The sequence below is a fragment of the Molossus molossus genome, unplaced genomic scaffold (assembly GCF_014108415.1).
Source record: "Molossus molossus isolate mMolMol1 unplaced genomic scaffold, mMolMol1.p scaffold_m16_p_17, whole genome shotgun sequence".
In the NCBI taxonomy this organism is placed as follows: domain Eukaryota; kingdom Metazoa; phylum Chordata; class Mammalia; order Chiroptera; family Molossidae; genus Molossus; species Molossus molossus.
Genome location: NW_023425352.1, coordinates 2,826,883 through 2,839,924, shown reverse-complemented (window position 1 = coordinate 2,839,924; position 13,042 = coordinate 2,826,883). Strand labels below are relative to the sequence as shown.

General features: G+C 65.5%; 1 protein-coding gene across 1 annotated transcript in view; it reads right to left on the bottom strand.

Annotated features, from left to right (window-relative positions):
* LOC118632255 (phospholysine phosphohistidine inorganic pyrophosphate phosphatase) overlaps nt 1–13,042 on the bottom strand; it is a 76,925-nt gene that overhangs the window by 1,113 nt on the left and 62,770 nt on the right. The window lies entirely within an intron of this gene.

The window sequence follows — 13,042 nt, the reverse complement described above, 5'->3', positions numbered from 1 at the left end:
CTGGCCTGGCCAAGGGCACCCCTTCTTTGAAAGCGTCGCCAGACCAGTGGCCTGGGGCCCCTCCCGGTGCCGAAATACCTACTCATCACTATCAAAGGGCTGTACGTGGCATGGCCACCAATTCCACGCCAAGGCATGCATGCCACATAAAAGTGCCACACGTCCGCCAGAGGACATGTGTAGAATGATCCGAGAAGCTCAGTGGTCAAAGCAAAAAGGCAAAACCCGCACACGCGCCGTCAGTGTGGACGGAGGCGCCACTGTGGGGCCCATGGGACCCTGCACGACAGCCCCCAGAATGTCTGCTCAACCTGGCATAACGGTGCAAGAAGCCGGGCCCCGGGAACCCTCGCCGGATGCCCGTATAGCAGCCTCTGCAGCGCAGGCTGGAGGAGAGCCTGGCACCCTAGGTGTTCAGCACCGTTACCACGACTACCGAGAACTCCGCAAGCTGCAGGGCGCGCTGTGCACCTGGGCAGGGCAGGGGGACGGAGTGGACGGACGCTGGGCCTCTGGACACGCATCCGTGTACGAGGCACCGGGAAGGCAACGTGAGTGTGTATGTGGGGGGATGTGTGACCAGGGCCGGAGTGCGCGCAGCTGGGCTGTTCCCCCTGCGCGGCCTCTTGCCGGACCTGTGTGCCTCCCTCCGCTGCCCTTGGGCCCGAGGGCAGCCACGAAGCCCATTCACTGCCAGGAGGGTTGTCGGGGGAGTGGGACAGCCTGGCAGGTGCTGACCCCTTGCCCCCGCTCCGGGCCCCTCCCTCTGGACTCCCCCCGCTCTTGTCGGCTCCCTTTCCTCTGCACAGCAGGGAGGTCGGTGTTGTGTCCACTGCTCAAAGCAGAACAAAACTCCCCCCAGCAAATACCTCCACCCCATTCATCACCCGAGTCCCTGGGCACCTGGCCCCAGGACTCCTCTCTGTGGGCACCTCCACGGGGCCCCTGGGCCAGGTTTGCTGTCCCCCAAATAAACTCCACCCAAGAGGAAACAAGAAATCGCCCACAAAAGAAGATGCTGTGTGATGAGATTCCGGCCAGGCTCTCTCCGCTGCAGCCCCTGGGCGAATGGTGTGCGGGCTGATCCCGCTGAAGGACTCACCGTGGGAATGAGAACTCCCTCCGCTGCAGCCCCTGGGCGAGTGGTGCGCGGGCTGATCCCGCTGAAGGACTCACCGTGGGAATGAGAGCCCATCGGAGGGAAGGGCCGCGTGAGCAGCCGGCTGGTGTTTGCCCACACGCAGGATGCAAGGGCTTTTAGGTCTTAACTGCGGGCCGAGGCTGTGGGCTGCAGCTCCCGGGGCCGGGGTACCTGGAGGGACCGGTTCTGGGCCAGAGCCCCCACTCCATGCTGGCCAGTGACCTGCGACCCTCAGAGCCTCCGACACGGCACCGTGGAGGCTGAACCAGGGGACCCAGCGGAGCCGTGCCCTCGGCAGCAAGAACAGAGCAAGGGGGAGACGGACTCACAGGAGGAGGGGCGTTGGGCTGGGTTCCCACCCACGCTGCCCACGGGCCTCGCTGCTGCCTCCTGGACCCCCAGAGCCACAGGGACTGGGCTGCTGGCAGGGGTCCCACCAAGGGGCCCACGCGCTCCTGTCGGCACTCGGGGCTCCTGTGGGCAGCATTCGGGTGTCTCCAGCTGAGCCCCGACCTGTGGGTGGGCCCTCCACGCGCAGCAGACTCCGGGGGACCCACGGCCCAGTTCTGGAGTTGGAAGTGGAGACACAGAACTGCGATTCATGGCAGCAAGGTGGGGGGATTGGCCAGGGGCCAGCAGGGCTTCCCCGCCCCCAAAACCAGGCCCTTTCCAAGGGTATGGTGGGACTTTGACTTAAGCGGGTCCCTTCCCCTCCCCTCCCCTCCACTGGTCCCCAGTCCCCCTTCTGCAGCCCCCACCCCCATGGGAGTTCTGCGGTGGCTGCCTTGCCCCTGGCACACTCTTCCCTGGGTGCCCTCCCTCCACAGACCAGCCTCCCGGCCCCGGGCCCGCTGCCCAGACATTCCCTGCTCTCCCAAACTCTGGAACGGCCTGGCCACTAGGTCCTGCTTGACCTGCCAACTCCTACTCATCCTTCAAGACCTCACCCACTTGTTCCCATTTCCAACCCTGTGCCACCATAGGGCAAGCTGCTCTCTTTTCTGAACACACAGGACTTGCCCCAGACCCCTGTGCCATCCTGCCGGTGCCCTGATGCCCTGGGCTGCCTAGGGGGAGGGGCCAGGCGTGCTCAGTGGTCACCCCGCAGGCCTGGCCCGGAGCAGGCACCCAGGAAGTCCACCCTCGAGTGAATGAACAAAGGCCCCCATCCAGGCAGGGCGCAGCCTGTCATCAGCTGTTCCTCCCCCTCACGCCCTGTGAGCCAAGGGAAGGGGGACCACAGAGGAGAACAGGGCGGATCTGAGCTCGGGCCTGGACGGTGTCACAGGGCTGGTCTTTGTAGCCGTAAAAGGAAAATGGTGGCCGACTCCCGAGCAGAGGAGCCAGCAAGGCCGGCATCCACGTCTGCCTCCCTCTCCTGGGCCCGCACAGTCCAGCAGCTCCTCCCTGGCCCAGCGACCGAGGGGGACACAGGTGCAGCCTCTCCTGAGGGGTCAGTGACACCTGCCTCCCCTGGTCTGCTCCACGGGGGCTCCTGAACAGAGGCCCTGGAGTTGACCACACAGCAGGAGGGGCACGCAGCCTTGCCCCGATGGTCTGGGAGGACTGGCCGCACCCCTGTGGCGGCAGGAGCTGGGGCGAGCTGGCCACGTGAGTTCAGGGAGGGTGACGCGTTGAGAGTGACGCCCAGGCTGTGCTGACGAGGTGGAGGAAAAGGGCAAGAGTCTGTCGGGTCCTGGGGCTGCAGGTGACGAGCTGGGCTGGGGTGTCTCGTTCTGAGCCCCAGGAGTCTAGACCCAGGGGCTTGAGCAGCGAGGAGGGCTCAGGCCAGAGCGTGGCCTCCCGCAAGCACAGGGTGCTGCTGCGACAGCTTCCGCCACCTGCCCTCGGCCACACTGCCCCAAAGGCAGCTGCGGAACTCCTGCCGCTGTCCGGGCCCAAACACAAGGCCGGTGCCGCGGGGCTCCCCGCTGTCCACCTGCTGGCCGCTTGCAGGGGCTGTGGGACAGCCACCAACCTCCTGGCCTGAGCTGCCTGCTGGCGGGTGGCCAAGGGTCAGTGATCCCATCGCGGGGTGGCTGGGAGGGCGGAACGGGCCACAGGTCTCACACAGGCTGCTTCTACCTCTGTCCTGTGGGTCAGCGTGAGCCTGTTCCGGAGGTGGGCCGGGCAGGTGGGCAGGCCCAGACTTGGGCAGGCACCGGTGCCTCCAGGACAACGCTGGGCCCTGCTGCTCGCAAAGAAATCCGCACAGGAGGACCGCCCCACGGAGCCCTGCCTTCCTCCGGCCGAGGTCTCCTGGGCCTGACCTGTCTGTCTGCAAGGAGCCCCCCCAGAAGCAGTGACGGGCCTGCGCCTCCTGCCCGGTGTCTCTGCTGAGTGTCCGGCCATCAGCTCCGACCTCAGGCTCGTGTCCCCACGGCCCAGCAGGCCCTCAGCTCCCCCGGTCCGGCCTGCCTGGGCCCAGCCTCGGGTGAGGCCTGGACAAGCCAGCCCGGAGGCCCCGGGCCCCAGCTGGGGACCCTGCAGCCGCCGCTGCAGACCTGCCCTGCCCTGGCCAGCCAGGGTGCCGGCCTCAGGCAGAGAAGATGGGCTAAGCCCTAGAAGAGGTAGGGCCCCCAGGCAGCTCTGTATGCAATTACAGGGGGCCCCCATCACCCCATGGCTGTCCCCTGACCCTGGTACCCCTCCCAGGAGCTGCAACTGGCCAAGTCCCCTGCTTCCTGCCTCTGCTTGTCAGAGGAGTTACAGATTGGGTGGGGTCTTCTGCCACCAGTCGGGGGACACACCTCCCTGCGTGTGCACCTGGTAGTCTGGGGTGTGGGGTGAGACGTCCGGCTTGGGGCACGGGTGAGCCGAGAGGCCACACCACAGGGCGAGGGGACAGCGGTGCTTGGTCTCCGCGCCTGCGTCTCGGCTCCCGTGAGGGGCGTCCTGCCTCATCAGCTCTGGAGACGACACAGATGCGAGAGGGGACACAACCTGCCCAAAGTCACAGGCAGGAAATGGCAGAGCTGGGACCTCCATCCTGTGTCTGCCTTTCACGAAAATGTAAATCCACGCTCGCCCTGGCCGGTGTGGCTCAGCGGTTAGGGCGTCAGCCCGCAGCCCAATGAGTCTCGGGATCGATTCCAGTCAGGGGCACACACCTGGGTTGCGGTTTGTCCCCGGCCCTGGTCGGGTCTGCGGGAGGCAACCAGTCCATGTGTCCCTCTCACATCGATGTTTCTCTCTCCCTCCCTCCCTCTCTCCCTCCCACTCTACCTGAGGATAAATGGAAAAATATCCTCGGGTGAGGATTAAAAAACAAATAAATAAATCCAGGCTCAGTTTAGGGACTCTTCCCGTGGCACTTCTGGGAGTCACTGATGACCTCGGGCCAGACCCTCAGGCCTGTGGGCAGGGGTGCACCTCAGCTTGGGGTCAGCTCCAGGACAGGCGGGCCTCGAGGTCACCAGCACCCCAGGCCAGGCCTGAGCAGCGGCGCATCCCCCCAGGCAGAGGGCGGGGCCCAGCCTGGCAGAGGAGGGACCTCGCCATGGGCCTGGCACCTGCCTGCGGCCGTCGGCGGGAGGAAGCGGGCCTGTTTGCGCGTGTCCCAGCCTGGTGGACCTTGTCAGCCGGACCTGACCTCGTGGCGCCGGCTGTTTCCTGGGCAGGTCTCACTGCCCCTTTGCTGCCGGCCCCTGGAGTGGGCAGAGGACAGAGGCCGGCGCGTAAAAGGGAGTGGGCGTGCCCCCGCCGCCCCCATGTGTGAGCAGCCTCAGGGGGCTCCCTTACACTGACAAATGATGGTTCTGAACCCCCAGTCCTGGCTGGAGCCCTGCCCCAGCCTTTGCCAAATTCACTTGCACTGCGAGGCCAGAGACAGAAACTGGTGCCCCGCCCCCCCATGTCCGGTTGGACCACAGTGTTTTTCGGCAACAGAAGCTGGAAATCTGGCTGTTCTGAGAATCTCGCCCGCTGTTCCCGAAGCAAAAATGAGCTGACAGTGTGGCAGCTGCTCTCTCCACCGGGGCCAGTGCTTCTAGTTTGCCACACTCCCCACCAGTCCCTACTGCTCCCTACCCTTAAACCCGGCCCGTTTCGCCCCACTACATTCCCTGCCTGTCCCTGCTGAATCTGCTGCCCTGCCTTGAAGCACTGGTGACCTGTGACCAGTTTCCCCAGGAACACGTCACCTCCTCCAGGAGCCTCCCCGCAGCCCTTCCCCAGCCTCACGGCGGTCAGGGGCCCATCCTGTGCTCCACAGCACCTGTGTTGACGCTCTGGGGCACCTGTCCCTCCACTGCACTGTCTGGTACCTGCGTGGCACCCCCTCCAGGCTGGGAGCTTCTGGAGGTCAGGGGTGGCTCTGTGGTGGCCTCATGCTCCCAGCACAAGGCCTGGGCTCCCAGCCAAGTCGGCCTGAGCAGACGAGATTCCGTCCCTGTGACGGGCCTGAGTGTCATCACCTGGGCACCTGGCTCTCTGCTAGCCTCAGCCATCAGGAGGTGCAGGGGTGGGGCCCGTCCGTCCCCAGCCGAGGGCGCTGAGCAGGGCAAGTGTCAGGCTCAGGGCCTCCCCCCGGCCCTCCCTGGAGCCCAGGCCCAGCACGTGGCCACACGCGCTCTGAACTCTGGAGAGGCCCCACTGCGAGGTCCCAAGCATCCGAGCTCTCCGTCTGGGTACCGTGCCAGCTGCCCGGGAATCTCCTGCTGAGAAGCACTTACCAGGATGCAACGCCCTCTCCTCCCAAACCCAGACTGTTGGAAGCATGAAAATGCCGCCCCCACCACACCCCAGGGCCAACACCCAGCCTGGGCCAGCCCAGCTCACGCTCGTCTGACGGAAGCCTCAGAGGGAAGCCCCCACGCCCACCCAGGCCTGCAGGGCTCCAGCGCCCCAGGACGGCGCCCCCAGCAGAGCCGTGGGTGCTGCTGTTGGAGGCAGAGGCCCAGGGAAGCTGGGGCAGCACAGACCCAGCAGAGGGTCCCAGAGGGCTCGGGAGGGCACCGTCATCTCTGCGGCTCCCTGCCGCCACCGAGACCGAATCCCGGCTCCAACGTGGCGCGTGAGGTGGCCGGAGCTCCCCAGCTCCCCCGCGTCTCCCCCAGCCTGCGAGCCGCGCCCTGCTGCCACTCCTCCAAGCTGTCCGGGCCGCTGCCTGGCACGTCCTGACGTCCACCCCCCGCACGGCCGGCTCAGAGCCTCACTGTGGTCTCAGGACCGTCCTGACCCCGAGTGAAGGAATGATGAACACCTGTAGGACCTCTGGGACCCAGGCCCGGGAATCCCGGGGACCTTCCAGAAGGGGGGTCTGACAGCGTCCCAGGAGGAGCACCCCAGAGTGGGCAGCTCTGTCCTCGGAACAGACGCTGCTCCCGGGAGGTGGGGCACCAGCAGTCGGTCAGCATGTGTCCTCGGACCCCACGGGCTGTCCCAGTAGCGAGGGTGGGTCTCGTCTCCTCCTTTTCCTTCCCAGTGAGCATTTCAGGCCTGACCCTGAGGGGCCTGACCTAGGACTCGGGTAGGCCTGAGAGCCTCCCACACCTGGGCCGGGGACAGCAAAGGGGTGGGGCGGGGCGGGGCTGCACCCCGGCTGTGCCACGCCACCCTGCAGAGACGCGTGTGCTGGGCCTGGCACTCTGAACCCCAGAGAGAAGGGGCAGCTGTCCAGCGTGTGCCCCAGCCTGCCCTCGGGGACGCTCCAGTCACAGTGTTGTTCGAAGCAGGGCCGTCACCGAGAGCCCCTCCCTCCCGGTTCCAGGCGCGGGGCCTTCCCTCAGGTGCCAGTGGGGTCTCGGGGTGCAGGGGCTGCTCTGGGTCGTCTGTCTGCTCCTGACTGGCCGGAAGCACTCACCACAGGGAGCCAGTGGGCTGAGGGCGGGTGGGGGCAGGGCCCACCGAGAGGGCGGCTTGGCAGAGGGGCGGGCCTGGCAGCGGGGCGGCCTGCGGGGGGCTGGCAGAGGGGCGGGCCTGCGGGGGGCTGGCAGCTGGTCTCACAGCAGAGGAGCCCCGAGAGCTGTTCAGAATATTTTGACAAAAACATGGTGAACACCTGGTATGTGTTTAGATTAAAACAAGCTGGACTGGCCCTCGTGATGTGACCTCCAACAGCCAAGTCCCCTGAGAAGTCCCCATGCACCCCCACCCAGGCCCAGAGGGGCACAGGGTGGGTGCTCACGCCGCTTCCGCCAGAAATGCCACCCACCCCTCCTTTTGAGGCCAGACCAAACGAGGTGGGGAAGACCCATGGCTGGCCCAGCTGGCTCTGGGTTCTCAGGAGGAGCCCAGAGGAGGGCGTGGGCGGGGAGGGGGTGTCCCTCCCTGTCCTGGGGACAGCGCGGTGTCACGGGAGGCCTGGTGTCCTCTCCGCCAGCACAGACCTGGGCGCTGATAACGAGCAGAGTAAGCGAGGTACCATGCTGGCACCTCAAGCTGTCCTGGGAGGTGGCCGATGAAGAAACTGGGGCTCAGGACGGTGAGGGGCTAGCTCAAGGGGCATGGCAGGACTCGCACCCAGAACCTCTGTCCCAGCCGCTCCTCTCTGGGTGCTGCTAGGGTCTGACGTGGGCAGCTCCGGTCCCACGGCAAGTTCGGCCCGAGCCCAGACACGCAGCTGTGTCCACTCCACGGCCTGCAGGCTCCCAGGGGCTCCCGGCCCCCCTGTGCTCCTGTGCGCGCGAGTTCCACTTAGAGAGGGTTCCAATCGCCACGCCCCCCGGAGGTCCAGGGGCCACAGTGCACGGGAAAGTGCTCCGAGTGACCAGCACGGTCAGAGCGGTCCACACCGCACCCTCGGGGGGCAGGACGGGAGCAACGGGAATGCACGCTGGCGGGGGTGCAGGGCGAGGTGCTCCGGAGAAACGTCGGGCGGGGGAGCTTTCCTAACTCAGGCCCGTGAGTGGCCTGTGACCCAGCGATGCCATCCTGGGGCCACCCCTGAGAGAAATGCAGCCACGGCCACGGGAGACATGGATGAGAACGGGCCGTAGCTCTTTTATAAGGACCCTGACCTGGCAATGACCCGCGCCCAGCAGAGCAGCATGAACCAGCAAACCGCGGTTGTTATACATGAAACAGCGAAATGCAACAATGAAAAAGAAGCGGCTCCTGCCACACAGAGCAACACGATGAAACAAAGAGCCGTTTCTGAAGTGTCCTGGGGAGTCCCGAGGGGCACACGGGGAGTTCAGAGCAGGACAGCCCGGGGATGCTAGAGAGACAGCTCAGAAAGCGTGAGAGAAGGAAAACACCTGCACCTCAACAACAGAAATAGCTTGAGTTCCCTGGCAGCCACAGCCAAGAGGGAAACTCTGCAGGTCACAGGAAGCAGACGACCTGGGAGGAACAGCAATCCCAGCAGCACAGATGGGGAAGGTCTTGTCCTGTCCTGTGTGAACGGACAGTGAGGTTCAGACGGGGGTTCTGCGGAACCTCAGAAGCCCCCCTTCCCAAAGGAGCATCCCTTTGGCTGTCTCCCTCCAGCTGCCAGTGACATGGCCTCAAGACTGGCCAGCCTGCTCCCTCGGCCCAGCGCACTCATGGTGCCTCCGGTGTCGGATTCCATCCCGAGCCGAGCCGGAGCAGGGACAGGAGGTTCCGTGTGGGGCAGGGAGCAGGGCGCTGCTGGCCGGTCCCCCCCCCCCGCCCCCCCCAGAGGTGGCAGGGCCACAGCGGGGAGGGCCTGGCACACAGACTTCGGACCTGCGGGGCCTGGGTCCCAATCCTTCGGGGTGCGTCCGCCTGAGCGTGGGCTGCGACGCTGGCAGTCAGCACCCCGGTAGGGGGCAGGCTCTCGGCCAGCCGGGCTGGGCTGACCCGTGGGGCGCGGCCTGAGCACTGGGGCGCCATGAGGCCGTGCTGCTGAGGCTGCCGAGGTCCTCCCGGCGCGTCCCAAAGGGTGGCTTGCTCCGCTGAAAATGACTGGTCCACCAGGACTGTCCCCTGAGCGGTGGGTCTCAGCCGAGGTGCCCCTGCCTCTGGGACGGCCTTCTGTCCCCTGCACGTGACCCTGCAGGGGTCATGCGGCCTTTCGGACTGTCACACACCCCCTGCCCTGGGCGCAGACTCGGTCTGCGCTGCTGTCCCCTCCCAGGGCGCAAGCTGGCAACAGGCACTCTACAGTGTTCACGACCAACACGGTCCCCACCAACCAGGTGAGTGAGCAAGTCTCGTGTGGTTTCTCTGGTCCATGGAACAGGGCACAGCTGTGACCTGGACAGGGAGCGGGGGAGGAGAAGACACACGTGGCCAGGGCCGCAGAGGGAGCTGGCAGGACGGGAGGGGGGAGGGCCAGGTGGGGGCAGTCTCGGGATCTTTCCTCTGCGTTCCCCAGGGGTCACGGTGCTGCCGGCTCAAGATGCTCCCGCCCAGCCAGCCAGAGGCCCAGTGGCCCCCCTGGGTCTGGGGCTCAGCAGCCGTGGGGGATGGGGGGCAGCCCTGTGCCTGGGGCCAAACACGGCTGGTCATGGGAAATGCCACCTCTCTGCAGAGCGCAGCTGCCCGTGAGCTGGGTAGCCCCGGGCACAGGCAGTACCTGCAACATCAACAAATGCCCCCTGGAGACCCTCCCCAGGGCTGGTCCTCATCCCAGCCTCTCTGTCCAGCCAGCAGCCAGCGGTGTCCAATGGGCCCAAACCCATCAGCCTCTGGACAGAGTGCCCCGGGATTGTGCCCAGCACAGTGACACCTCATCCACAGACCCCACCCCCGAGAGACTCTAAGGGGTGGGCTTCAGGGCACAGGGCCAGCAGTGGCAGGGCTGGGACCCGCAGCTTCCCTGCAGCTGCTGGACGAACAAGGCTCCAGACCCAAGAGCTGGAGGAACTTGAGGGCGCAGCCCTTCCATTCTGGGGTGAAGAGACTGAGGCCCCGGGAGGGGCAGACACTGGCCTGAGGCAGCCCAGCGAGGCTGCACCCGAGCTGGGAAGAGTCTCAGCCTTTGCAGGGAGCGGAGCCTGGCTCCGGGCACGCGGGCTGCCTGCCACCCACGCGGCAGAGGCCCGAGCAGAAGGGGTCCCAGGACTTCGTCTCTCCTGCTCACACTCATGACACGGGGTTGAGATGGGAGTGGGCACTCCTCCTCAGTCCGTTCGTCCATCCCGATGGGAAACTGAGGCACAAAACGAAGGGCCTGGAGCGAACCAGCAGGGAGGCCAGCGCCCCTCCCCCCTGGCTCGACTTAGCACCTTCCACCCGGGCCCGGTTCCCTGAAAAGCTGACGGACGGCACCTCATTCATCACAGTCCAGCCGGCACCTCATAAACGGTCAGAGCCGCCCCGTGACGGGGCCATTCATGCCGGCCCTCGGGACGCCAGCCTGCCGGGCCCCGGGCCCCACACTGGGCCGATTGTGCTGCAGGGCTCCCGTCCAAGCTGCCCGCCGCCGGCGCACGCCGCCCACTGGACGATTCCTGGACGGAACCTTGTTTTCTTCCGTTTCATCTCCGGCTCGAGAAGACGAGCTGCCCCCAGCACATTTACTCAACACGGCTTTGATTTGTTCGAAGCCGGGCCTGCCCACGACTCACAGGGCAGCCACAAAGCGCCCGAACAGCCGGGCCTGCGGCCTGCGGAGCGCGCTGGACGCAGCTGGACGCAGCTCCCGCAGGCCCCCGGCCCCACGCGCTGTGGGTGGGGTGGCAGTGCTCACACGCACTTCCTCGGTGACCCTCGGGGTGGCCCTGTCCAGTGCACAGGCTGCTCCGGGCTCCGCACAGTGTGCCATGGAGACAGGAACGCCAGTGACTTGCGGGGAGCTGTCTGGGACGGGGAGCCTGCTTCCTGCGCAGACAGGGCAGCAACGCTGCAGCCGCGGTGCCCGACGGCACGGAACACGGCCGAGGCTGCCAACCGGTTCTGCCCCTCAACTTCTGCACCACTACGATTGGCCTCCGGTCTGTGGTGGAGGAAGCAGGCTCAGTAATGGCTGTCGCCCCTCAGTGCCAGAGCCGCTGTCTCCTGGTCTGGGGTCTCCCCATCCCTTAGCTGAGCGTCACTGCGTACCTCCCGTGGGACAGACCCGCTGTCCGGATGGGGGGAGCCCTGGGCAGGTGGGAGGGACAACACCCTGCCCCCCTGCAGCTTCTGGTGGGGGAAGTGACATGCCCCAGTCCCACATAGCAGTGGGGGAGGGGGCCGATGCCCACATCCCACCTTGACTCAGAATCCTGGGCCAGGAGAAGTCCTTTCGGCTCCTACGGAGCCTTCTGAGCACACGGAAGGCCCGTCCGACTCTGTCCTTCACGCCCCCGCAGCCACGACGGGCCAGGCACCAGCACCAGCCCTTCCCCAGTGGGAAGAGGTGGGCGCACAGATACCCAAGTGACGATTAATTAAGCCCGGCCTGTTAAAACGTCACAGGCATAGAGAGGACGTTGAAAGGGACATCTCGATGTGGCAGACCCTGTGCGGAACATCCCGGCACTTCCCTGTGGGCCCCCGTGGGCACCGTGGCCACCACGACCCCCTGGCAGCCGCCGGCACTTCCCTCCAGGTTCACGCACAGCCCTCAGCCCTGCCTTGTCCGCACCAGCCCGACGTGCTCGTCCCTCCTCTCCCCCTTCCACTTCATCTGCGTTTGGGAGGAGAGAGCGCGCGTTATGTGATTGGACGAATGAGCTGTTCACACAATTATTTGGAAAGAATGACGGATTAAAAACCTGCAAAGCCAGTCAATCACACGTATGTTTTTCTACGGGGGTGGGAGGGGTGGAGAGAACTTTCCTGAAAGGACTTGGCCTTGAGACGTTAGGCAAACAGCTGGATTTGGCAGCAGCCAGCCCGAGGAGACGCCGGCCCGGCACCCCGAGTCAGGGCTGCAATAATGAGCACATTCAGAGCTGAGCCCAGAGTCGCTGCCGTCGGGGGGCTGCAGATCAGAGGCGCTGGGGCACCAGGGACCCCCCAGCCCGACCTTAGTCCTCCAGCTGCGGCCAAGGCTGCCCGGGGGAAGCCCAAACATCTTTCCCCACAGATTCGGGAGAGCCAGCGGGTCTGGGGGATGGCCAGGAAACGCCTCACTTGGCGCTGTTAATGCCTCCAGGAGGTGTCAGGAGATGGGGACTGCGGGCCAACCCGACCAGCGATGACAGTGTCCAAGAGCGAGCCCTCCAGCCCGCGGACGTCTGTCCTCCGACAGAGCTTCAGTCCGCCCCGTGCATCAGGTCCGGGACCGAGGGGCCACTGCCCACACCTTCTCGCGTTTGCAGTCCTGCGTGGGGCTGTGGGCCGTGTCTGAGTCACTCCAAGGCTGAGCCCACATCACCTTTTTAAAGCCAAGATTTAATTTTTGCTGATCAGACCTTTGCTTTTGGAGGCGGCTTAGAAGCCAAAATGGTGGGCGCAGCTTGAGCCGGCAGCTGGCGGCTTTTGGAGGAGATTAGAAATGAGGACCTGTGACACACGCCCCGAGCCCGCCGGCCACCACCAGGGAGCTCTGGAGCGCATGTCATTGAGGAGAGGGTGCGGCTGTGCGCCTCTCCACCCTGGGACCCGTGGAGCCGCGCCCCTCGGTGACGGACAGGCTCAGCCCTGAAGGCCGTCCGAGGAGCTCGGCTCTTCCTTCCGGGCTCCCAGGGCAGGTGACCCGTGCGCCAGCCCCTGCAGAGGGTTGGCTGGTGCCCCCAGCGTCCCTCCCCAGCGCAGGACGAGACTCGCAGCAGAAGGGGCAGACGTATCCCCTGCAAGCTGTTGTCAAAGTGAACCCGAGGAGAGAGAACCCACCGATCTGACACGTCTGTGCAGACATTTGCAAAACACTTCCACTTTGAAAACGAATTAAAAAGTATGGATTGTTGCACTAGAGAGCAATAGTTCAAGGTGAGCCCCGAGGTCACCTTGGAGGCTGCAACCAAAAGTCGGATAATAACAAGTGCTGGCGATGGGAGTAGAGAGCAGAAGCCTCGTGCACAGCTGGGGGCAGGGAAGCGGGCAGCTGCTTTGGAAACAGCCTGG